This window comes from Podarcis pityusensis (assembly GCF_964106645.2).
Source record: "Podarcis pityusensis genome assembly, chromosome: 5".
Classification (NCBI taxonomy): Eukaryota; Metazoa; Chordata; class Lepidosauria; order Squamata; family Lacertidae; genus Podarcis; species Podarcis pityusensis.
Genome location: NC_138032.1, coordinates 73,011,470 through 73,036,911, shown reverse-complemented (window position 1 = coordinate 73,036,911; position 25,442 = coordinate 73,011,470). Strand labels below are relative to the sequence as shown.

At 42.3% G+C, this 25,442-nt stretch overlaps 1 long non-coding RNA gene across 24 annotated transcripts in view; it reads left to right on the top strand.

Moving 5' to 3' along the window:
- Positions 1-25,442, top strand: part of LOC308476927 — an 808,687-nt gene that overhangs the window by 517,397 nt on the left and 265,848 nt on the right. For 19 of the 24 annotated variants that reach the window (XR_013986193.1, XR_013986198.1, XR_013986199.1 and 16 more), the window contains one exon: positions 14,315-14,420. The exons of 2 other annotated variants lie outside the window; for them this stretch is intronic. This is a non-coding gene — a long non-coding RNA (uncharacterized lncRNA). Of the gene's footprint in view, positions 1-12,204; positions 12,509-14,314; positions 14,421-25,442 lie in introns of those variants that run through there. 3 more of the 24 variants (XR_013986216.1, XR_013986217.1, XR_013986218.1) reach the window with 3 other exon arrangements.

Sequence of the window (25,442 nt, the reverse complement as noted above, 5' to 3'; positions counted from 1 at the left end):
CCACAGTGGGCGGCGACCCAGCGGCTCGGATCGGATTCGCACAGCCAGCACTGCAGTGAGAGAGAGTGAGTGAGCCAGGTAGGGGCAGAGAGCTGCGAGTGCGAGCGCCCCCCCCAGATGTTGCACCCGGTGTGGCCGGGCCCCCCTGCACCCCCCACGCTACGCTACTGGCAGCGGGGGCTTGTTACACCCCACTGTTCTGGAAATGGAGTCATGCTGGGCAGGAAAGAATGGCCTTGAAGGTCAGACCTCCAGGGCTGAACCTGTGGGGGAGGAGGCAGTTCTATTTTATGGGGGTGCAGAATTGTGGCCCATTGAAGTTAATGAAATTTCAGTGGGTTCATTAATTTCAGTAGGTCTACTCTGAGTAACACTTAGTTGACTACCACTTCTTTTCCCCATCCCCAAAGTTTGTAATGCAACAACAAAAGAATACATTATTAGATGAACAATGTCCATAGCTAGTTTTTGAGCCAGATGATTTCCTCACATTTGCTTTTTATGGATTTGTGCGACCAAATCCTATACTGGAAATTTATGGATTTCATTTCTAAAATAAACTGCTGGGTTGGGTGGATGTCACTCTGGTTTGCTTGTGTTGTCTCCGTTCCAGAAAAGTCTTGGCTGTTATTTTCCAAACATTGCTTAGTAACAGATCCAGCGCTTAGAACCAGCCGCTGAAAATAAATCGTCTTTTTCCTCTCTTGATATCCAGCTAATTTGATTCAGTCCCATTATTTAAATATGGCATTATATACACCTCCTAGTCTCATTCCTTTCCCTAACAGAATTGCTAGGCTTAGCAATAGCTAAGGTACAGCAGCCTTGTCTATATTGCTAACACAATGTAATTTTCACCAGCTATGTTATGCAGTGTGCCTTTGTTAATGCTGTCAAGTCTGATTGCTTCTCCCACACAGATGTCCTTTTTAGAATGTACTTGAACTTCTGAGCCATTTCCAAATTGCTCCAATCAAACTCTTTCTTTTGGAAAACAGCCCTTTTGGAGGATATGAACTGACATGCCTATGGTCTATGTGCTTTCGCCCATGCAACCAGCCCATTTGAGCATAATGGGGGAAACTCTGGTGATGATATCAATGCTAAAGCACCTCCATTAATTGCAAACAGATGCCAGAAAGATGGTTTTTCATAACGCATGGATATAAAACTGGGTCCAGAAAGCATAATGAAACAATTCAGCCAATTTGGTAATTCTGATTTAATGTGAATATACCTATTTGCATTTGGCCGCTACTGCTAAGTACCTTCCTCATCTTGACAATGTCCTGTGATGCTTCGGGGGGGGGGGGGAGGTTATGGAACAATGCAGGATGTATACAAATAATTCTGCAGATCACCAGAAAAGGAAAAACTGTAAGTCCCAATCTGCGTCGATGCTAGAATGCAGGTCTTACATGGAGGTTTCCTAAACCAGAATCCATAATGTATGTTGCATACCCTCCAGCATTTCTCCGATGAAAATAGGGATGTCCTTTTCCATAATAATAATAATAATAATAATAATAATAATAATAATTTTATTATTTATACTCCATCCATCTGACCGAGTTGCTCCAGCCACTCTGGGCAGCTTCCAACATATATAAAAGCATACTAAAATATTAAACATTTAAAAACTTCCCCATACATGGCTGCCTTCAGATGTCTTCTAAAGGTTGTATAGTTACTTATCTCCTTGGCTTGGGGGTCGCATAACTCCAACATTTCTCCGATGAAAATAGGGACATCCTAAGGAAAAGCAGGACATTCCAGGGTCAAATCAGAAACCAGGACAGCTTCTGAAAATCTGAGACTGTCCCTCCCTGGAAAACAGGGAAACTTGGAGGGTCTGATGTTGCTGTACAGGCAGAAAGTACTGCTGTGCTGACCTGGGAGTGGCAGAAGGTTCCTCTGATTTCATACTGGGATGGAGAACCTTTTCCTGCCTGACAGTGACATTCCCTTGTGGGCAACTTTCCGTGAGCCACACACAGTGGATAGGGCCGGAGCCAAAAGTAGACACAGCAACAAGCTTTTTTGTACAGTAGGCTACAATCTAAATGTCATCGGTCCCTAAACACTCACACACATATATGCAAGGGCACACACACACTTCTCCATCCATCTTCCACCCAGGTGAGCAAGAAGCACCATCACCATTCAAAACAAAAGCACTAAAAAAAGACATGGATCAGGGGGTTTGGCCTGGGGCAGATAGTGGCCTGAAAAGCCACATTTGGTCTGCAGGGTTCCCCCCACTCTATTTTATATCATGCATGGCCAGTTCAGAGGCTTCGTCCTACCTGCCAACCATGAGGTCCCTTGCTACACAGTTTTATTCTGTTGTTCTGATCCGGAAAAAAGCTCTGAGAACCCACATGCCTGAATCGCTCTGAGATTAAATCCTATGAGGTTCCCAGTACAGAATCTGGAGTCCCTGCCAATAGTTTCATTCTGTACAGAAAGGATCCACTCCTATCTGCAAATTGGCATCATTTTTATTTTATGGTGTCATCGCTGTAAACAACTCCATGTCAATAGGCCAGCTTTAGTGAATGCTGTCTGTGCCCCAGTGCGGAACAGACAAATTTATATTCCTCCCCCCAGCTTCTTCAAATTTCTGTGTTTAAGGAACACAGCAGATTTGACTGAATTTAGCTTTCTTGCATTCTTAACTGCAGTAGTCCTAGATATATCATTTCCTGCGGCACAATGCTGCCTGAAATATAGAAAACAATAAGGCATGGCTATAAAAGTTGCTTCCATCTGCACATTATAGTACTAAAGCGCTTTAAAAACTCCCACCCGCTATATACAAAATGATGCTACGGAGTGTTCTTTAGCCTGGTATGAGCATCAGAACAGTTGGTACTTCCTCCCCCAATCCTATGCCAGTCAATCAATGTTTCATTTTTCAATAGCCTTGTTGGAAAGGCTAGATACAGGAGAGTTGCCAACCTTAATTCATCAAGTATCTTATCTGTGTCTAGGAACAAGCTCCTGTAGGTGATGAGGGTTTACATAGAGCATCCATCTTACATTATTGTTCATTTCTGAATCATTGGCAGGCTGCCATAGATGGTGTCCATTGATTCGGCAGTCTCTTGTCCTTCCTGCAAGGTTACATACAACGGCATCTCTCAGTCTCCAGCAGGAGGCCAATTCCCATTGCAGACGGCAGGAGGAAGCCTTTTTCTACCACCAGCTCTTTTGTTGTTTGCAATCTTCTTTCTCAGTGTGTGTGTGTGTGTGTGTGTGCGTGCGTGCGTGCGTGCACGCGCGCTGAATTGGCAGCAGGAAGATTACCTTTTAATTACTTGAAAGGCAGTAGGGTGGAATAATATCACAATATTTTTTCCCCTTCAATATGGTGCTGTGATATGCCACTACTTCCTAGTTCCTTGCATGGGGAAAATAAACTGTGTAAACATATTAACTATCTTTACAGTTTATTCATGCTGGTAATAGTTCTGTTTCAAAGAGGTCAATAAAACATTTTCTCCTTTCACTGGAGTTATCATCTTTTTCTTAGGGAAATGTTTTGGCTCTTAAAAAAAATAAGATCGTTCACAAACTTAAAAGTATCACTATCTGTCGTGTGTAATTTCACACCGTAAAATAATGATTACCGTAATCACACATATATACATTCTTCCCAGCTGCCCTCATCAGACAGTTTCTTGCTTTTCAAATCTTAAGTTCAGTTCTCCACATTTTCCTGTAATTTTTTTTAACTCATGAAACTTTTTCAGCATTTTAGCTCAAATTTCTCCTGTACACACTTTAGTGTGCACTTTTGCCTCATATACATCTTTTTGCAAAGCAAATTTCCACAAAATAATGCATTTTTGCATGTCGTTTTCATGGATATGTGTATTTTTATGTCTTTTATCCCATTACATGCACTAGCTGCTTTGAGACCCATATGAGATGGAAAACAGAGTCATTTTTAAAAAAATAAATACAAACTTTTTTATGCCCCTTACTTGGCAGGAGAACTGCATTGCAAAACCTGGAGAGATGTCAGTTTCAAAGGTCATCTATGGTTTGGTTCTCATACTGTTTTGGAAAGAAAAGAGCAGATTAAGCAGCCAAGCCTTTAAAACCAAACTAAGTCAAAAAATTTCCCCAATCTATATTCTGGCCTAGCATCTCAGTCTGAGTAAACCCATTTCTCAGGCACAGACTCTGCTACTGTTCTCCTGCAGCCTGGATCCTAGTTGCTTTCCTGGATCAACTATTAACTTGATTCCAGTTTGCCAGTCCCAATAGATTTCAGCTCTGAACAGATCTCAAGCCTAATTTGCAAGCTGTGTTTGTTTTTAACTCAAGGCAGCTGATGTGTCCATAGTCCATTGTTCTGCACAGAGCACTTCAAGCACAGGGAACTCTCACTTTCTATTTGCTTTGTGTCATCCATCTAGAAAACGGATGACATAATTAGCTGTATCCTGTGATAATGGACCACAGTCAAGGCCCAAGTTCACTGAGCATAAGTCATCAATGTACATTTAAAGTACCCATTTGACTTGCACTGAGAGAACTTTGCCAGCCTCCTTTTTCTTCTGATTCTTCCTCTGTCAGTTCATTTGACAGTCCATTTTGCTGCTTATGGAACATGTTGACTCCCCTTGCCATAACTTCTCTAAATCTGAGTCAGAAGGTTCAGGAAAAGTGAAAGGCGCTTCTAGAATGTCAGAAATGTAGGTGTTCACAATTGAAAGTGGATTATAACCTTCTATTGCCCCAGTGCAGCAAATCCACCTAAAGAAAGGGGGGAAGGTCTTTTCCACTTAGGAAGGCTATGGAGAAATTCCCTGCAAAATTAAGGAAATGACATATAAACACCCTGCAAGCAAATCCAAATGAATGTTCATGGCTGTATAATCTCCCCACAAACAAATGGAGGAGATGAACAGAGCAAATGTTTAATAAAGAGCAAAGATAGTCTAACTCCTGTGTAAGTTTTGTGCAAACAAATCAGGATGAATGCACAATACACAGGCCATCTGGAGGAGCCTGAAATCATCTGGAAACCTATGCTTTCATCACATTAGTCCAGGAGCTGCAGATCATAATGCTTTGAATTTCCAAAGCTCAAACTCCTGAAGGATCATAGTTAAAAGTCTTCCGTTTCTTTTTCTTTTTTTTTACACGTGCACATAATTTATTTTCCTACTAAGAAATCTGATGACTAATCCTATTAAAAAAATTTCCTGTGACGTGAATAACTTTGAAAAGCATCTCCTAGCTCCCCTCCCCCGGTCTCCTAGAACCCACAGACAAATGAAATGGGCAGAGCAGAGGGTGATGGTGTGCAGATGCAGCCTGAGACTGCGTGCGAAAGACCCTGGAGAGTCCTAGTGGGCACTGGGAAGGTGGGGACCTTCAGTCCTTACAACTGGTTCATTGGGGCAAGACCTCCTTGAAGGAATTGCTGGGGCCACTAGGCCAGGACTGTGGATTGTTTCCTTGAATAAACAGTTAACTGATGCATTGTGTTGTGCTGACTCCAGCCGTGGCATAGCCACCCAACAACTCCTCACTCAAAGGAATTCCATTTGGAAGAGTTATCAATTTGGTTACTTAGCAGCACACTGGCCTTGGTTTAATGACAGGAGTCTTTATTTCAGAAGAAATGCTTGCATTAAATGAAGGTCACCTCTCATGTTCAATTTAAGGTGTCATATTTATGGCAGGTCAGCTCCCATTAAGCTAATAAAGGTTGCTATGTCACATCTTTTTGATTTCCAGTGGGATGCAGTCATACTTAAGATAATAAGTTGCGTACAGTGCATTCCTACATGATGAGCAACACATTTACCATGTTAAACATTTTCTCCTTAAAATGGGAATAAGCGTAATAAATTCTATTCGGTCTTCAGTGCCTTTTAATTAACACACGAGGCTCACTGGGATGAAATTGGTAGGGAAACCCAACAGTTACAACTGTTTGCTAAAATAACAATTAAAAAAAGCTCAACTAGTTTTTTTGATCAAACTGCCTTCATGCTCATTAAAGTCTCTCTCTAATTCTGTAGGCTTCACACCTCTATTGTAACCGTACCCCCTTTCCCCCCTTTGAAGTTTCTGATTCCAAAGTTTTTAATTGCACTGATGCTTGTTAGAATAAAGTTTTCTACTAATTTAAGCTTTTGCTGGAAAGCAGACAAAGAATGAAAAGTGCAAAGGGTCCAGTCTCAGGATAAGAGGAAGCCTAGGGAGGTCTAGCGCTGAGGGCCTTCTGGCGGTTCCCTCACTGCAAGAAGCAAAGTTACAGGGAACCAGGCAGGGGGCCTTCTCGGTAGTGGATCCTGCCCTGTGGAACCCTCCCATTAGATGTCAAAGGAATAAACAACTATCTGACATTTAGAAGACATCTGAAGGCAGCCCTGTTTAGGGAAGTTTTTTAATGACTGATGTTTTAATGTATTTTTAATCTCCTGTTGGAAGCCGCCCAGAGTGGCTGGGGAGACTCAGCCAGAGGGGCAGGGTATAAGTAATAAATTATTATTATTATTAGGGAGAGCCTGCTTCAGACCCCTCACCACCTTTCCAATATAACTAGGGTATGTATGACCTTGCCCCAGTTACTGGGAGGTGATATAAAGCCTCTGGATTGGATTGGCCTGATTTACATACAAGAAAGCTGAACATTTAGCCCTTGCTTAGGCAACACATTAGCACTGGCTGCATTTCAAAGTTCAGCCCCTCCAGTTTAAACTCTAGCCCTCACTGCTGTCCATGCTGAACTCTGAAGTGAAGAATGCTCAGTGTCTTTTTCTATAAGAAAAGGGGTCCTGATATGGATTTGGGCCATAATTTGGATCAGGGATTTAGATCTGGTCCATGATTTCTTTCCCAAGCAGAAACTTGCCAGGACTCAGTTCCAGCCCCTCACAGGTGGGTGCCATTACTATTCTTAGAGAATAAGGTGAGTTCCAGCACCTCTTTTTCTATAAAAATAGCACTGTCCATGATATAATCCCAATATTCCCCCCCCCTTCCCAGCTGCATTTTATAATGGAAAAAGATGGGTGTCCCAGATATGCATAGGGTAACCCTTTGTTTAGTGGTGAGAAGAAACAAATATTTGGCACCCCATTTGGAGCGTGTGCCAATCTTGAGTGATAAGCAAAGGAGACAGAATTCTGCTCAGTGCATGAAAATGCGTTGGAGGCAGAAATGCTTCTGATTACCAGTTGTTGGAAACTGCAGGGGGAGAGGACTCTTGTGCTTGGGTCCTGCTTGCTGGTTTCCTGCAGGCATCTGGTTGTGAGAACAGGATGCTGGTCTAGGTGAGACATTGTCCTGATCTAGTTGGCTTGCCCATATGTTTAGAAGTGTGTGAAGGCCCACTATGTGCTGATTTGTTCCCTTCTGGTTACACAAATAGCGAAAACTTCACTCCTTTCTCCGTTACATGTTCAGAGGGCAACACGATGATGCAGCTGAAGCTTAGCAGCTTTGGGTCTCCTCAGTGGCCACATGAGAAACTACTCAACAATCCTACATACACTGCCTTGAATTCCATGAACACAAAATCATATAATGTAGACGCAGGTGGCGCTGTGGTCTAAAGTACTGAGCCTCTTGGGCTTGCCAATCAGAAGGTCGGCGGTTCGAATCCCACGATGGAGTGAGCTCCCATTGCTCTGTCCCAGCTCCTGCCAACCTAGCAGTTTGAAAGCATGCCACTGCAAGTAGATGAATAGGTACTGATGTGGTGGGTAGGTAAACAGCATTTCCATGCTTGTTGGTCATGGTGTTATGTTGTGCCAGAAACAGTTTAGCCATGCTGGCCACATGACCTGGAAAGCTGTCTGTGGACAAACACCGGCTCCCTCAGCCTGAAGCAAGATGAGCACCGCACCCCATTGTTGCCTTTGACCGGACTTAACCATCCAGGAGTCCTATAATGTAGCGTTGTAATGTACTCTAAGGTCATCTAATACAACCTCTTGCAATGCAGGAATAAAGGTGGCTTAGAAGATGGAATAAAAGTGGTATATAAACTATATGTACTAAATAGCTTTTGATACGTCAGTATAATCTAGTTTTAGGTTTTCACTAGATTCTTGTGGATAATGCCAGTGGTGGCTTGTGCAGAGAGTAGGGTGGAGGCAGTGGTATCCTCTCCTGGATGGGTTTGGGGCAGAGTGAGGCAAGATGCTGGTGAGGTTGAAGGAGCTTTTGGTGCACAGTCGCAACAGCCCCAGAGTTCTCCCGATCTTGCCACTGCTTCTTTACTCTGTCCCATCCCCATCACAATGAGTGTGGTGCTACCACCAAGATGACACCACTGCCTCCTCTCCTCTCCTCATGAGACATAGCTAAATAATGTTTTTGATACCCTTGGCTTCCCATTAGTGTTTTCAAAGATCATATTTAGTTCAACATAACGTCTCCCTTACGCTATGGGTATGAAGCTTTTCCCCCTACCTCTCCATCAAGGCTAGCGTCTAGAATGCACCAGGTTTTTTCCTTTGTCTGCCTTCTGTACTTTCTGCTACAGTGAAAGTAATTTTGTTTTAAATTATTATTCTGTCAAACACAGAGAGGGGGGCTAAAAGAGCTGTCAGCAAGAGAGGCAGCAAGGTAATTATCCACATTATAGTCCTGTTTGTGACTCCTAGACCAACCTTGCCTCCGAAATGGGTGTTTATTGTCCCTGAACACAATAAAAAAAAGTCTCAATCTTTCTTGTTTAAATTCATACTACATACTTACAGTTCCCATAACTACCTCCCACAGGACAGGTGCCTGTGAAAAATGGAAACATGTGGCTTGTTGACTTTTCCTAATAACTTGATCTTGGCAAGCTTTACCCATAAACCTATGTGTGCATTTCTATATGATTCAGAAATGGGAAGCAGAGCAAAAAATGTGTTTATTCCTCAAAAGCAGTATATAAACTTTTTAAAACAATCCAATAAAATGCAACAGCCACTGGCAGCTTCGAGGAGCAAACTAGCAAAGCAGTTAACAGTAATATTTAAACAAAACATAATTTACAAAAATAAATGAATAAAATTAACAGATAACTGCCAGGGCAGAGGTGAAATAAATGGATCGAAGTGACTGGGTTGCGTGGGGGGTCTGCCCCAAGGAAAATATGCACAATTTTTCAAGTTTGACGAGTCACGCTTCAAATTATCTTTCAGAAACAAATGACCCCCTGGAACACAAATGTCACCCAAGAAGTAGTCAGGAGCATAGGGAGGAGTCCTTTCAGGATTGGGACCAGTGGATGAGAGAAGAAAAGGTGAACCAAATTCTAGAGGAGGTGTGGAGAACCTTTGGCCCTCCAGATGTTGCTGAACTACAGTTCGCATGAATCCCAGCAAGCATGGTCAATGGCCAGGGATGATGGAAGTTGTAGTTCAGCAGCATCTGGAGAGCCAACAGTATCCTATGCATTACTTAGAGCAAGGAACGGGAGTCAGTGGCTCTCCAGATGTTGTCAGACTCCAGCCCTCATCAGCCTCAGGGATAATCAGGGATAATCAGTGTTCTTGTACAACAACATCTGATGGGCTACAGGTTCCTCAGTAAAGATGGCAGAACAGGTTGGAGATAAGGATTAAGTCCTTTCCTTGCCTTAGTGAAATTTTGTTGGCTTTCTCTCCAGTTCCTCTGAATTCTCACCTAGAGCAACAGATTTTTTCTCTTTATTGCGTATGATAAAGCAATGAAAAGTGCCAGGCAACAAGGTCATAGAAGGAGTCCATCTTAATAAAGAAATGAATGTGTTGGGGAAGGTAGCTGTCAGTCATGCTAAATCTAATGACCTGTCACTTGCGGAACACATTTTTATGCCTACATTACAGTAGGGAGATGAGGTCAGAAAATGAATTCCATTTGCTTTGACACATTAGTACACTGGATCATTGCTTTATAATTCAAATTATACACAGCAGACAAAGAGCTAGAACATGGCTTTGTACTTAATAAACAAAACATACAATGAATTGAGGAGACAGAGAGAGCGCTTTGCTCTTGGTGTCATTTATTGTTATACAATTTTTGCATAGCTCCAGATTCTCCTCCTTCAAACAAAGAACTATAAAAAGTGCCTGGATACTTTTTGAGTAAAATGTATGTTAATGAATAAGAACCTGTCATTGTACTTAGTCTGAACAAGGTTGTCCAGTAGAAGCTGGAGGAGGTTCAGATAGTATGAGTGCTGCACAAAATACTTTGTGGAAAAATGAACAATGGATAGCTGTGATAGCAATAGAGCTGCCCTGTGGCATCTAATGGATGGAAAGATGCGGTATCAATATTTAAAAAACCATCTCTTTGAGCTTTTCTGCTGTAGGCGTGCTGTGGCTTCTAAGAAAGAAAGGGGATGTATCTCATGTTAGTCATACTTGAAATAGGGGTGTGGGAGAAATTTGGCACATACCTGAAGGTGAGCCCGTCTGATTCATGCTTTCTGAAACAGCATGAGAACTTAAACACAGCTATCCTTTAAAATTTGTACTACTCCAGATTTTGCAGTGCAGATCTCCTGCCAAGTAACGTGTACAGAAGAGCATATATTGGAGGTAAATGTGCATAAAAATGCATATACTAGTGAAATAACACAGAGGGTGGTTCTACTGAGGGAAGTTGCTTTGCATACAGAAATGTGTATATGAGAAGAAATTCACGCTAACCTTCATGAGGACTTTAAAAAATAATAATAACATATTCATGTGAGAATGTAGAGAAATGAGTGGAAAACTGAGAAACCAAAGGAAACCAAAATTGAAAGAGTCACTCATCCCTCTACAGTAACCGTAGCCCTACCCTACTTTGCCAGCATCTTTCTGAATTGAGACTAGGGAGTTGGAATTGAGACTAGGGGAGCAGAACATGGCTGTCCATACTGTCATGCAATAGGATGGTGGGGGCAGCTACCTGGAAGGAAGCAATATTGTGACACTGAGTCCATCCTCCAGATGCATTGTGGGGGGAAGTGGTTCTGGAGTCAAGGAGGATTGTTGCACAACAACTTTTTTTTAAAAAAAGCATCAAAATGGTTAAAATAATTAACAGAATCCTCTGCTAATGGCTGTTGAAAAGCAACCCCCCCATGCACCTGCAAAAGTATTCAGATTTTCTTTAGTTTGTCAGGTTTTTCACCTTCCCTCTTCACAACCCCTCCCCCAAAGTGACAAGTTCTCTTAAAAACAGTGCCGCCCAACAGCAATCATGCAATGCTTTCCCCACTCACATGTCTATACTGGTGTTGAACACAAATATATTATTTTGTCAACTATGTATTGCAACTGTACAAAAAACAATGGGAGGATGTAAAGGGTGAGCCTGTACCGCTTCATTATAACACAGTGCTCTTGTCCACAAATGTAGGGTGATTTAGAATTGGTCTTCTCAACACCTTTATACTGAATAGAGAACTGCAAAAGGTAACAAATGAGGAACAACTATATAAAAGTGTGGCTTCTGGGAGAAGCTTTACTGAGTTTGAAAAAGCTAACAAATAAAGAGCTATTGTGTGTGATACATTTCAGGCATAACTATAATAAGTGAAAATGACCACCCAGGGTACCCATAGTTACTGAAAAGGCTGGTTTCCCTGATATAAGCATTTTCCTTATTTTTTTAACCCTGGGGCACTAGTAATAGACTGCTTTCACACCAAGGGGAAGAGTTATAGATGGTACTGTGTTCAGCCCTCTCAATTACTAAGACTCAATATATTTTTGCTATATAGTCCTAAGACATCTAAGTAGACTAAAACGTTGACTCATTGTAACAATCATCTATTTTTTCCATTAAACACTGCATTATATATAGCTATTTTCTTCCATCAAGCCCTGTGTAAGAAACTGCTTGCAGTTGATCAGCACCCCAAAGGATCAAGTCTTCCTACTCATTATCATTTTATTTGCATGCCACATTTCCATAGTTAAAATATTGTGTTAACTGGATCTTGGTTGCCTGCTCTTCTTTTAAATCTTTATACTTCAGGTTTCAACCAGGGATGGCATGAGTGGTCTTCCAAGCCTTTCTCAGAATCAAACCCCAAGGATTCAGAGGATCTGAGTCCAACTAACTCCCATTTTTGCTTTCCTGAGCAGCAGTTGCCTAGGGAAAACAAGGGATAACTAAATGCAAGCTGTTAAATACAAGACCATTCTGGGCAGCCTTGGCAACTGTTTCCAAGGGAATTGGAATGTTGGGAATGTCAAAGTTGGGGCAGTTAAGATGGAAGAGAAGGAATAATGGGCTAGTGAGGAAGAAGAAAGAGTTGCTACAAATTTCTAGAACATGTCTACAGAGTGGATGGTATAATCAAGTCCTGGAAGTGGATTGAGGTGGAACAAAAGAGTGATGAGAGATGGAATGGCTGGTGCATGGGGAACTGGAATACTGCAACGTGAAGGAGCAATGTGAGAGCATCACCATACAGAAATATTTAGGCAACATATGAGACTCTGGGAGAAAGAGCTTCAGTGTTGGTTTATTTTCCAAGAAAGGGTACGGTCTTGTAAAGGTATCACCTGCTGGAGAAATGTTATTCCTTCCCCCATGAATGAAAAAACAAAGGTCTTTCTATAGGCTTGCATACTCTCTTCCCAAACTTGGAGCATGATCTTCCACCCATCACAAAAGAACAGGAAAAGTTACAGGAAAAAAAGGCGAGGTAGCACCTTGGATAGCTCCATGTGGAACTCAGACTCAGATGCCAGTTGAGGAACAGATAACCCAAGACTGAAACCTATCTAGGGTTTCTGCTCAGTCTGAGTGGTTAACTGGAAGTTTCTTCAAGTTAAAAATCTCTCCTTCTTCAGCTGTTGCTTCTGGTGGCCTGGAGGAAACTGTGACTCTGCTAGAACTTCTGGGCAGGAGTCCTCAGTCTCAGAAGAGCGATGGCCTCTTGCTTCAGAACAGCTACCAATAAATGGGTGTCATCCAGGGTTGATGTTGCAAACAATCTCCTCTCATGGTCAGACACTTTCTCTTGAGTCCACAGCCTCATTCCCCAAACCTGAGGATTCTGGCACCCACCCAGTGTCATGAGGACTCATGATACATGCAACATTTTTGTGGTGGAGGGGAGGAAGAAAGAGGAGCAGAGGGAGAGAAAACAGTGCTATTCCCCTGCCAGAGGGTCCGCCCCTTGGTTGTTTATCTTTGATGTTCATCCTTATGTGGGTGGGGTAGTAATTTTATGTTGGATGATTTTTGTGGCTAATACTTTTAGTACATTTGTTTCATTTTAATGGATTTTCACTGTATAGCTTGCATGTTGTTGTCTCTGTAAATCACGGAGACTCCTTCTGGGTGTATGCATAAATTGACTTGAAAATAGCCTTCCCTTTTGCTTCACATTGCTGCCCCCACAATGGCTATGCCTGCATTTAAGAAGCAAGAAAAATAAATAAATTAGTGACATTGCTGGTGATTTAGTCCACTGAGAGCTGGCTCTGTACCTCATCTCTATATTTAAAGGCAACAACTTCTCAGCAACATTAAAACCACATGCCCTTTATCTTGTAGTGGCAGCCCACCTTGTTATACCCCATGGATGGCAAGTTAGTTCAAATTTCACAATTGGTAATTGGCTCAAAAAGGTTGTACACATTTCAGTTATGGGAAAATTCACTCATCGTCTGCATGTGCTGCAGGGAATTGCAGAGCTGGAGGAGGAGGTGGTGGAAACAGGAAGGGGGCACAGCCCAAACTCTTGGCTTGGCTCAGAGGACTTCGCTTAAATCCTGGGGGGATTCTGAGCCAAACCAAAGGGAGTCTTAGTGGCCTTGCCCATCAGTGCTTTCAACAAACATGTTGGCTTTTACATTATGCCTTTGAATTAAAGCTATAATTATCTCATCATTTTAATTTTGAGTCATCTTCTAAGCAACCTGACTCGTGTTGTCGTAACCAGCCATTCATTGGGAAAACACCTTGTTTTAGCTGCAAAGCACACGAGTTTATTCAAATGATTTGTTTTGTCAGGAGCAAAAGGAATGAGTCTTGTCAGCTGTGCCCACTCGTCATGTAGATTTTTGTGCTTTGGATCAACAGCAATATTTCTTTTTGCCTTCAGTGTCATGGTATATGAAGCTTGGTTCCCTGCTTGAAATTACGCTGTGCACAGACTCCTTTATCTACCTTGTGCCACTCCAGGGGACACTTAACCCACCCTGGATCAGTATTGGGGGGGGGGAAGGATTTTAAAGAGGTTTTTAAACCCTATTTTTAACATACAGTTAAAACAAGGTTTAGAAAGGGTTGAGAGGAGTAACACCAGCACAGTGTGAAATCGCTGATTACTTAAACTGGTTTTCATTCTTAGATGATCCCTGTCAGTTGGAGATTATGCAGTAAACAAGATGATATCATGGCACTACATATTCAACCCAATTTGGACATTTGATGACATCAGAAAAGGAACAAGAGAGGTGAGTATTATATGAACAAACGTTTTTGGAAGCATTGACCAAAACAATAAACAAAACAAAACCCTCAATTACAAGGGTGTTTGTGTGTGTGTTTTGACACAGCCAAAAATGTTCCTGAAAGTTTCAACTCAACCCTATGCGCTAAGTAAGTTGAATGTTGGACTCCATGTTTCTGTAAAGTTTTAAATTTTCACAACCTGCTCACCTTACACTGTCAAAATCTGCTTTTTTAGCACTTTTCTCTTGGACATTACATGCAAACTACTAATGGGTGAAGAAAACTGAAACAGATGCCAGAAAATTAAAATCAATTGATTTTCTCCAGAAGATTAACAAGATCTTTTATCTTGGTGACAAACAGTTCTATCCTAAATAAGCATCAATTTGACCTCATGGCTTTGAAAGGTTGCTATTAATAGCCAAGTAATATTCATTAAGAATCATGCAGTTTTCAGCAAGTTAGCTGGATAGGTTAAACAAAGGTCTTCCATTATTAAAATGAAACAGCTTGTAAGGCCTAAAGGAGGAATCATTATGAAACGGTAATCAGATAGCAAAATATGCTTGGTTCTAACGGATGCAAGGTAATATACAATGAGCCATTAGTTTTAAATTAACTGTTGGTGTCAAATGAATATATTTAATAATACAAATAGCAATGGACAAACTCCCTAGTCTCAATTCAGAAAGATGCTGGCAATTAAAAAACAATATTGAAGAATGCTTCAAAAAGCTTCTTCCATCTCCCCATCAAGCATTATAAATTTGTTCGTAATTGCTAATCCCACACTGAGTCCTCACACACCGTTCCTTACTTGCTGGTTGCAACTGCAGTGGTTGCAGCAAAAGGGAAGGATGTCTCTCTTACCTGCTCTTCCTCCAGTCTGGACCAAATGCTGTTATGGCAGCATCCCCTGGCACTAGGGACTTCAGAAAACAGCATTTCACTGGGGCATCTAATGTCCCAGAAAATTCATTGAAAATTGAAATTGAAAAGAACCCGCAAGGAAAATACATCCTGTCTGCATCGCCTTCTCCCCATTTCCAGCCATGTCTAATTAGGAGTTTAAACGATCATACTGCTGCCACTTTCAGGTGGCTTGGGGCCACCACCTCTCACAGTGAGGGATTGATTATCTTCTTGCCTCAACCTGCCGTCCCACTCTTACTCAGTTTCATGATCCAGTGTGCAGGTGGTTGCCCAAACCTATCCAAGTACTATGTCCCCATTCTCAGACCACACCAAGTGAAACACATCCAACAAAATACCACTAACCATTGCAGTTGACACCTCAAACCGTTGACTTGCTACAACAGTGCAATTCTGGTGGATGCAAGCAATTTTATCCCCAAATTGCTTCACAGACAAGTCACAATGCACCTCCAATAGTTTCCACCCCTCAGTTGGGCCAGAACGTTGCATGCTCTGGATCAATCAGGAAAGCTGCACAAGACAACCCGAGAAAATACAGTGGCCTTCACTGCTGCCAAATAGGCTCTAAAATGAGACTGCACTAGTGTCTGGTTGCAAAATATTGTAGTACTGTATATGTATGCTTGACCCATCTGTAAAGGTAATATGTATAGAGATGCAAGCCCTGAAGGCCAGAGAGGATTCTGGAAGCCTAAAGACATCTGTGTCTTTGGAGATGAGTCATTCTGAGAGAAGGTTTTTGAGAGGCCTGTATTATGTGAGCATAAGTTGAGAAATACAACACCTGTTGTTTGCCTCAACTGGATTACTGTCTTCTCAGAAAAATGCCTGCCTGGCTAAGCTGCTGTAGGCCACAAAGCTACTTAAGAATATGTTAATTTTGTGGAAGGAGCAATCTCCAGATTCTTGTAGCCCAGTTTATTATTTTGGGAGCTTCTGCAGATTTGGAAGAATGTCTGTTTCTTTTCTTTCTTTTCTTTTGTTTCATTTCCGGATTGCCACCATTTAGCTAGGCAAGTAGGTTGATCAGCAAGGAACAATTTGATACCTCTTCCCTGACTTATACCAGCCTGGCTGACCAAAAATCAGTTGTCCACTTGCAGTCAGTCCACCTGGCTGCATCAGGGGAAAGGAGAGAGAGTAAGGCCTTCTTCATCAGTCTATCATTTGGTTCCATGCCCTCCTAAGACTGTCTCCTCCAGTTAGTATGGATTCACAGCCACATTGAAAAAATAAAGAGGACACAAAAACCCAAAGAATAAAAACAACTGGAATATTTCAGTAGCTCTGTCACTAACAAGTTGCCTATACCAGTTATCCATCAGGAGATCAGTTGGAAGAAGCCTTGACAGATATAAAAAGACACAACCCAGATAACAGATTTGAACCAGATGGCTAAAGGAACAAGCCAAGTTTGATACTGTTTTTGTTTTGGAAGATGCCCTGAAGGCTTTTGATGTTGAAAGAAAGAGTAAAAATATATCAGACCTCACCAGAATGGTCAAAACACATGAAATTTGTCCCCAGGATTTTAAGTACATTGGTTCCTGAATTATGATGGTGATGATAATGATATTTCAATATATATTACTCCCAGAGGAGCCCAGGGCAGCAAACACATCATCATCGTTTTTTAAGCATTCTAGAGACAATTAAAATACAGTGGTACCTCAAGTTACAAACTTAATTTGTTCTGGAGGTCTGTTCTTAACCTGCAGCGTGCTTTTGTCAATGTGGCCTTCCGCTGCCGCTGCGCCACCAACACGCAATTTCTGTTCTCATCCTGGGGAAAGTTCGCAACCCGAGGTACTACTTCCAGGTTAGCGGAGTTTGTAACCCAAAACGTTTGTAACTCAAAGCATTTGTATTCCAAGGTACCACTGTATTCTATAAACAGTTCAAAATATTATCTCAATACCATATTAACAGGAACAGAAAAAAACCCTTTTAACCTATCTGAGCTAGGCAGCTAGAAGGCAGGGCAGGGTCGGAAACACAGGAGGGGAGACCTATTAGGAACTGCCCTCCTTCCAGGTCCTGCTGGGTATTTGCTCTCCTATAACATAACTGGAGATTACTCATTATATTTCAAGTTGTGAAGAAATTTAAAACCTGCCCCAAGGTGTGTGTGTGTGTCTGCCTGCTTAGCAAGAGATGTGTATCCCCAGAGTCTGGTTCAGCACAAAACCTTTAATCTTGGATTTGTTACAGGTTTCTGACTGACAGTGAGCTATTGGAATGGCCTAAAGAAGGAGAGCTCTGTGTGTTTCTTTTTGAGGAATTATAGATGGGCAAACATGGACTGCATTAACTTGAAATAGTGTGGGGGGTTTTATTCCACCTTGTGTATCATAAAACCTCAATTATTCAGAATGCCAGATGCAATATATTCATAACTACTCACCAGATTAACAAGCATTACTATACTGTACACCATGCTGACTCTTCCCCATGGAACAGCCTTCCCCAATGAGGCACACTGCAGCTGTTTTGGACTACAACTCCCAGCAACCCTAGTGGTCTGGAACTGATTAGGGTTATAGTCCAAAGCAACGGGGGGGGGGGGCAGGACCAAGAGGGAGAAAGCTGCCATGGAGCTAAAAAAAGGTCTCAGTCATACACAGCAGAATAATCCATGCAGTTTCCCAGCCATGAGGGAGGGCCCCAAATTCTTTAGCCTTTTTATCACACACACTGCCATCAGAAACCTCATTCACTTATACTTTAGATTCTCTATATTATGCTAGACTCTATACTGTCCTGGACGTTTCCTGTGAGCCAGAAAGAAGATAAGGGCAGATGCAGAATGTGAAATATTTACTGCTTGCTCTCATCAGGAGAGTGGAGGTGTATATTACCTTTATATTTATATTGCAGCAAGCCAGATTCACATCAATATTCTACAGATAAAACCCCTAGATAAAATTTACTTGTGGTCCCAACCTTCAAAGCACTGTACCAATAAACTACAGCTGAGTCTGCAGCGGTGGACAGTGCCATGAAGCAGGCTGTCAGAAAGAAACATCTTTGCACAGCTGTCTCCCCCAAAGATGAAGGTAGATGAGGGCCCCACAGAAATCAACTGCACATGACTGGAGCCATAGAATTAATTACAGGATGGGCAGGCAGCACCTATGAAACCACTGGAATGAACAGCAATGTGCATGCAGAAAAGATACCGGGTTGTTTTCAGCTAACTTTTTCTCAAAGTAAGCCCATTGAAATTAGTGGATTCAAGTTAAACCTGGTCACTAATTTATTTGGTCTACTCTGAGTAAATCTTAGTCACCCACAACACTCTGTTGCATTTTTCTCATGTTCTAAAATACCTTCCTCTGCCCCGGTAAGAATTCATTCCTCATTGGGAAGTTACCCGGCTCCTGAAATCTGGCGTTTCAAAATCTTGTGATCGCCCCCTGTCCCCAAAAGAGAACATGTGGCTCCCTTTGAAGCATTAAACATCTGGCATATTTCATAGCTTTAATCCCAAGACCTGAATATGATTATTGGAGAGGATGTGAGTTTGTTTGTCCCTTTCCGATTTTATTCCAACTGCTTACATGAGCAATGACAAGCATGTTTCATTCACTTATTATATTTTCAAATGGATAGCCCACCAGCATGGCATCAAAAGCCTTCAGGAGGTTTGCAAGACATAAAATCAATAAGACATCACATCAATAAAGTTACTCAGTTTTTTTTAAAAAACAAAACAAAACAGAAAAGTGGAAAAATGCAGTGTACCACGTTTCTCCATGAAACTTGGTAACAGATTTGGACATCAATTAGTGTTCAATTGCTTGCTGAAATGAAATATATTTATTGCCATAATGGGTTAGTAGTGTGTTGTGGGTTCTCCAGGAAGAGAGCAATGTACACAGAGGGGCACCCTGTTACCAAGATGTCCAGTCTTGACTCCAGTTATTTTTGTTTTTCCCTAAGAAAATTAGAATTCCAGGAGGGACCGTGGAAGGAGAGATAAAGCTCTTTGGTGAGACTGCCACTGCCCAGCTAGGTTAGTGGGTTGGGCCAATGAGGGGGCGAATTTCAGTCCTGGTGTGCAGGACTGAGACTGAGTCTCAGATTGGTATACAGTCAATCAAGCTATTTTCCAGGTTGGGAAGAAAATACCCCAAATGCAAACCGATCTGGGGAGAGTTTGTCCATTGTTAGCCAAAGCAAGCCAAAGCAACAGCAGATAATGAGTGAACCTGCCAGAATGACTCGCAAGGCAAACAACTCCAGATGACTCATTCAAGCAAGCCATGCCATATGCGGCGGCTGAAGGAACACTCTCTTCCCTCCCCTCACACAGACTGCAGCCTCCTTTTCACAAACAGAACACGAAGTGGCTTTTGGTTCCCTATGCTTGTTTTGAGGGGATATTTTTGTATGCAGAAGCATCTCCTCATGTGAGACGTCAACAGCAAAGCCCAGAAGCAGATTTAAGAACCTCCTCTGCTGTTTGTGAAAACTAATAGCTGAATTGCTTTGTCATCAGCACTGTGGATGCTCATTCCATGCACACTGCACTCTTCTCCTGAAGCAGACCTTATAGGGGTGCTAACCAGGATAGTGCAATCTGAATGTTGGAATGTTCAGGACAAACAAAAGAATTCCTTTGCACAGGACATAGTTGAACTAGGGAGTTCATTCCCACAAGACACGTTTCATGACCGCTAACTTGGATGAGGATTAGACAAAAGCATGGGAGATAAGGCTATCAATAGTCACTAGCCGTGATGGCTAGCTTCTACCCCCACTGTTGGAAGCTGTGTGCCTCTGAATACCAGCTGCTGGGAATCACAAGTGAGGAAAGACGGTTGCACTTAGCTCCTGCTTGCAGGTTTCCCATGGGCATCTGGTTGGCTACGGTCAGAAGAGATTGCAGGACTAGTTGAATATTTGGCCTGATCCAGCAGACTTGTTTATTTCATCACAGCATGGAGCAACCTGGTCAGGGAGGAGATGGAGACTGTGGTTTCTAGCAGAGCTCACCCAGCCATTAGGAAGAGTGAGGCTGCTGCCCCAGGCAGCAGATGCCTCCCAGCTGACACCCCTGCAGGTGCCCCACCTGCCCCACTACATCTGCTAGTGGTAGAGGAGCACTGCTGTGATTGGTGCTGATTTTGATCAAGATCATGTCATTTGGGCTGAGATCTCACTCAAAATTGCAACAGGGTACATGACAGCAGAGCAGGCAGTGTTGACAGTGGCAGCGGCAGCAAGTGTAGTGGTGGCAGAAGTGATGGCAACAGTGGCAGGGCAGAATGGCACTTCCTGTTCAGGGGCGCGGACTTATAAAAAATATTGGGGGGGCCCGGGAAAGCTCATGAATAATAAATAAGCTCATGAATATGCAGATAAAGTGGCGCCGCCTCCTCGTGAGCGAATAGGGGAGAGCGTGCTGCGCCTATTAATCAGCTCCGAAGGAAATTGGGTGGAGCTTTTGCTCGGGAGGGAGGGCAGGAGGCATGTAGCCCGACCCTGTGCATTTTGGGCTGGGAGAGGGGCGGCAGTGGCGCTCTGCTGGAGGGGCGCCCGAGATTATTGGGGGGCGGAGCCCCCCCAAACGAATTTTTGAGGGGGCTCGGGCCCCCTCAGGCCCCATGGAGTTGGCGCCTATGTTCCTGTTACACCTCAAGCAGAGAAACAGGATGTGCTGCCCTGGTTTTTAGCATGATAAATGGGGCAATTGCCAGTTTCTATTGAGCCAGATTTGGCTCTAGTCACTGGGATCTAATATGTATGCTTCGCAAATCTTGGGCTGCCTATCTGAGGAATTTTTTTTATTTAAAAAAAGTCTAAAAGCTTCCATACTTTACTTTGTTTGTGTGCACGCACAAATATCCATTCATATTTATGATGCCTGTGATTGCTGGTCTCATTTCTCTTCTCTAATAACAGCAGCTTTATTACAAAGGTAATACCAAATGCCTCCCCCTGTTCAGGACAGTAGGGAACAATGACTAAAGGAATTCTTCATTAATGTATGAAATGTAGAAGTCTGTAGTGTGCAATAAAGAATCAGTAGCAACAAGCTCCCCTCCTTTTTGTGACAGAAGGAGCCAAGCAACTCTAGATTGATATATGAAGACTTAGAGGTTATTTTTTTAAGCAGTACAAATAAAACTAAGACACAAATGTCAGCATGATTTAGGAATGTATTTCTGTTCACAGAAAAACAGTGGTAGGCCAAATCACAGGAGAATCAATTTGGTTTTTTTAAGAACAAATTTTAGCCACAGGGTGCCTTGATTTACATTATTCAGTGGGGGGAAACCTCCATGATCTTCACTCACATACCTGCTTGGAAAAGTTGAATGCTGAAGTTCATAATTGCACAGCTTATCTATTGGCAGATGTGAAATATGATAGGCAACTGAGTGGGGTGTCTTGATAATACCACTCTGTTAACAAGAAGTGTTTCTATACCCTTTTACTTCCATTTTCTCTTCTGTAATAAATCCTACACTTACATTCTCTTTCAAAAATTGCCTCAAAAGATGAGCTAGGCTGTTGCTGATGTTTCCTTTCTTTCATTTTCTGGCAATGAAGTGGAAAAGAACCCACACCTGCTTGCATACATACTCTGGGGAAATGTGAGCCTTACCAGCACTGGCAGCAGTGCTTTTCGGGGTGACTGCAAATACCCCACACACCCAGGCAGAAGTCCTCTTGGCGCTATGCCATGTGATTACATACCATCATTGTGGATTCTGGCAGCTACCAGCATTAGCAATTGGCAGAGCACAGCAGGGTGGGATGGCAATGCTCACCTAGCTTCCCAATGCGGAAGACACTGCCAGAAGCCAAGAGAGTGGGGAGATGCGGCAGGGAGGGCTTTGTGGTGCAGCGGCAGAACAATCCACTGCACCCGCTGAGGCAGCTGCACTTTGCTGACACCTCCACCACCTCACTCCTCTCCCTCTCTTTTACTGGCAGTGACCTCTGCATTAAGAAGCCAGGTAAGCAATGATACCCCATCCAAACAACCACTACTGGTCACCAGCCACTTTGAGAAGTGCCACTTCTGCCACAAAATTGGCAGCTGCTGCTTCAAAAAAGAAGGAGGAGGAGATAACCTTGGGTGTTGGCTTTGGGATATTTGTCCCCCAAATTTTAACCATTCTCACCAGATAACCTTGATTCAGCTTTAAAATAAACAGGTGCTACATTTAAGTCCCCAGTAATTCCTATCTAAAGGAAAACTGATCTGGTAAAGCTAACTGAGTAACTTCCAAGGCTGTAAACAGTGGGAGATGCAACACAGGAATCTGTTTGACTTCTCTTTACTCCTTCTGATAGCATGGCACAATGTTGCTGCATGCTCAGTCCAACTTACTTAACTGCCTAGCATACTTAACCATTGCGTGAATGAACATATAAAGATATACAGTGGTACCTCGGGTTAAGAACTTAATTCTTTCCAGAGGTCCGTTCTTAACCTGAAACTGTTCTTAACCTGAAGCACCACTTTAGCTAATGGGGCCTCCTGCTGCTGCTGCGCCGCCGGAGCCCGATTTCTGTTCTCATCCTGAAGCAAAGTTCTTAACCTGAAGCACTATTTCTGGGTTAGCGGAGTCTGTAACCTGAAGCATATGTAACCTGAAGCGTATGTAACCTGAGGTACCACTGTAACAGAAATGAAACTACTACTACTGTCTGCATTGTGGGAGGGAACAAGGGATGTGTGTGAATAGTTGATACTATGCTATGGTAAAAATATGAAAACTAATATGCTATCTATTTAAAAAACTTAGACCTGCTTAGAGACGTAGAAAGTATTAAGTATTATTATTTATCTCCTTTTTTCATGCTTTGATAGATTCAGTGACTCTGAATTCTCATTTCTTTCTTCCCATTATTTCTTTGCAATGCAAGCTTTTGTTTTGTTTTTAAAAACCATTAGGGCTCCAAAGTTTAACTGACTTCATTAGTACCTAACTCACTTGATGAATTTATGGGGATCAATTTTTATCGGTGAGGGAAATTCTAATAGGTAGGGTTATGAGCTAAGGGCACACTTACTTGCATTTTTTTAAAGGCAATTTTAGTTCTGGTGTGTTACTGCGATGCAGAAGGACAAAATATATTAACATGTTAATGTTTTAGAATACAGTGATTGATAACATTTGTTAAGAATTGTGAGGTTTTTTAAAAAATGCTATACCACAGTTTTGATGATTAGGCATGTGTAACTTTAATCAGCTAGTTAATAGGTAGATGGCTAATGATTCTTACATTAACTAATGATTCTTTCCAACTGTGAAACAAACAGATTAAGGGGCATGTGGCAGGGGGAAATACTCCAGCAAAACAGAGCTATAACTATATCGCAATTCAAAGCAAAGGGAGAGTGCTTTCAGACTCATGTCCTGCTTGTGGGCTTTCCATTGGGGCATCTGGTTGGCTGCTGTGAGAACAGGATGCTGCTCAGTCAGTAAAGCATAAGGCTCTTAATATCAGGGTTGTAGGTTCGAGCCCCACACTGGGCAAAGGTTTCCTGCATTGTAGGGGGTTGGACTAGATGACCCTGGTGGCCCCTTCCAACTCTACAGTTCTATGATTCTACGACTGGATGAGCCACTGGCCTGATCCAAAGGGCTATTCTTATGTCCTTACATTGGAATAGACTTACTTAAAGGCCTGGTGCCAAGTCCCACAGATTTCAAGAGGGTTTTTGTCACAAGTAGCTTTTGTTGGATTTCTGCCAGAGTAGCATTTGAATTCCTACTTTCAAAGTAAAATGAACCAGCAGCGGGAGAGCATTAGGTTAATAACATGGGTCTGCTTTTTCGCTCCTCTTGGGATGCAGAAAAGAACAGCCATATTTCTGAAGAAAGGAGAACGAAATCCAAAGGTTCTTGCCCTGGTAAGATGAATGCATTTCCTGATCTAATTAGAAAACTTCAGTACTTCGAAAGTCCCATTTTATGAAGGAATTAGTCCCCATGCCACCAGCAAAAGGAACTAGTGCCATTCCTCATTGACACAGTTCATCCACGTGGTCCTTTTACAAGCTGCTCTGATAAGGTGCAAAACATATTTAAGAGTAATCAAATCATAGACTTGTTGAGTTGGAAGGGACCACAAGGGTCATCTAGTCCAATGCCCTGCAATGCAGGAATCACACCTAAAGAATCCCTGACAGGTGGCCATTCAACCTCCAATGAAGAACACACGACAAGCATGCTTCATTTTTCAATAATAAGTTTGTTGATCTGCCTGCTCTCTCTAGCCCTTGCCACACCAGTCAATTTCATCATATACACTCTGTCCCAGTTTATTCAGTTTATATATTTTCAGTTTAATCACACCTGCTGATGCAGCAAAGTAAATGGAAATACTGGGATGGCCATGATCAAGCAAATCATATAAAAACCACTGTAGCAAAGCTTGTATTATATTGAAAACTTTCAAGTAATAAAATATTTTGCATAGCACCACTTGCCAAGCTATGTCAATACAAGATAATGGTTTGGGCAAATTGTGTGAGTGAGAAATTAGGAGCCTAACTAGAAAAAGGAAGCATAATATTGAATTTGCGTAGCAGGGATTCAGTGAATACAATATAATTAATTTGAAACTTGATCCTTAAGACTCAGTTACAGGGGAAAATCCTGGAGTGCTTGAAATGCAACACTTTAAAGAGGCAAACACAAAGCCTGACAATGGTGGGGGGAAATTAATTCCTCATTATTTTGAATTTGTTTTGACGTATCAAGGAAGAGAATTAGGGTATCTACAAAAGATGCTAATGCTCAGTAAAGTTCTTGTAAAAGACATCAGAGTTCCATAGGTATTCCAATGCTCCTGATGAGCTATTAAGTATTCAAAAGCTTCTGTATTAGCTGCAACATCAGAGGCAATTCTTGCATTCAGTGTGAAGACACAGGCACTGCTGTCCTTGTCATTGTAGTGAATCATAAAGGCCCCTGAGCACTGACAGTTCCTTCTAGAGACCACTCTTGGTTGTGTGGGTTTCTCAGCTAATGGCCTGCTTGGCGGGGGTGATGATACTATTTCATTATATCTATATATGAGTAGCGAGGCTTCTGGCTGACATGGCTATTCTCTGTTTAGGT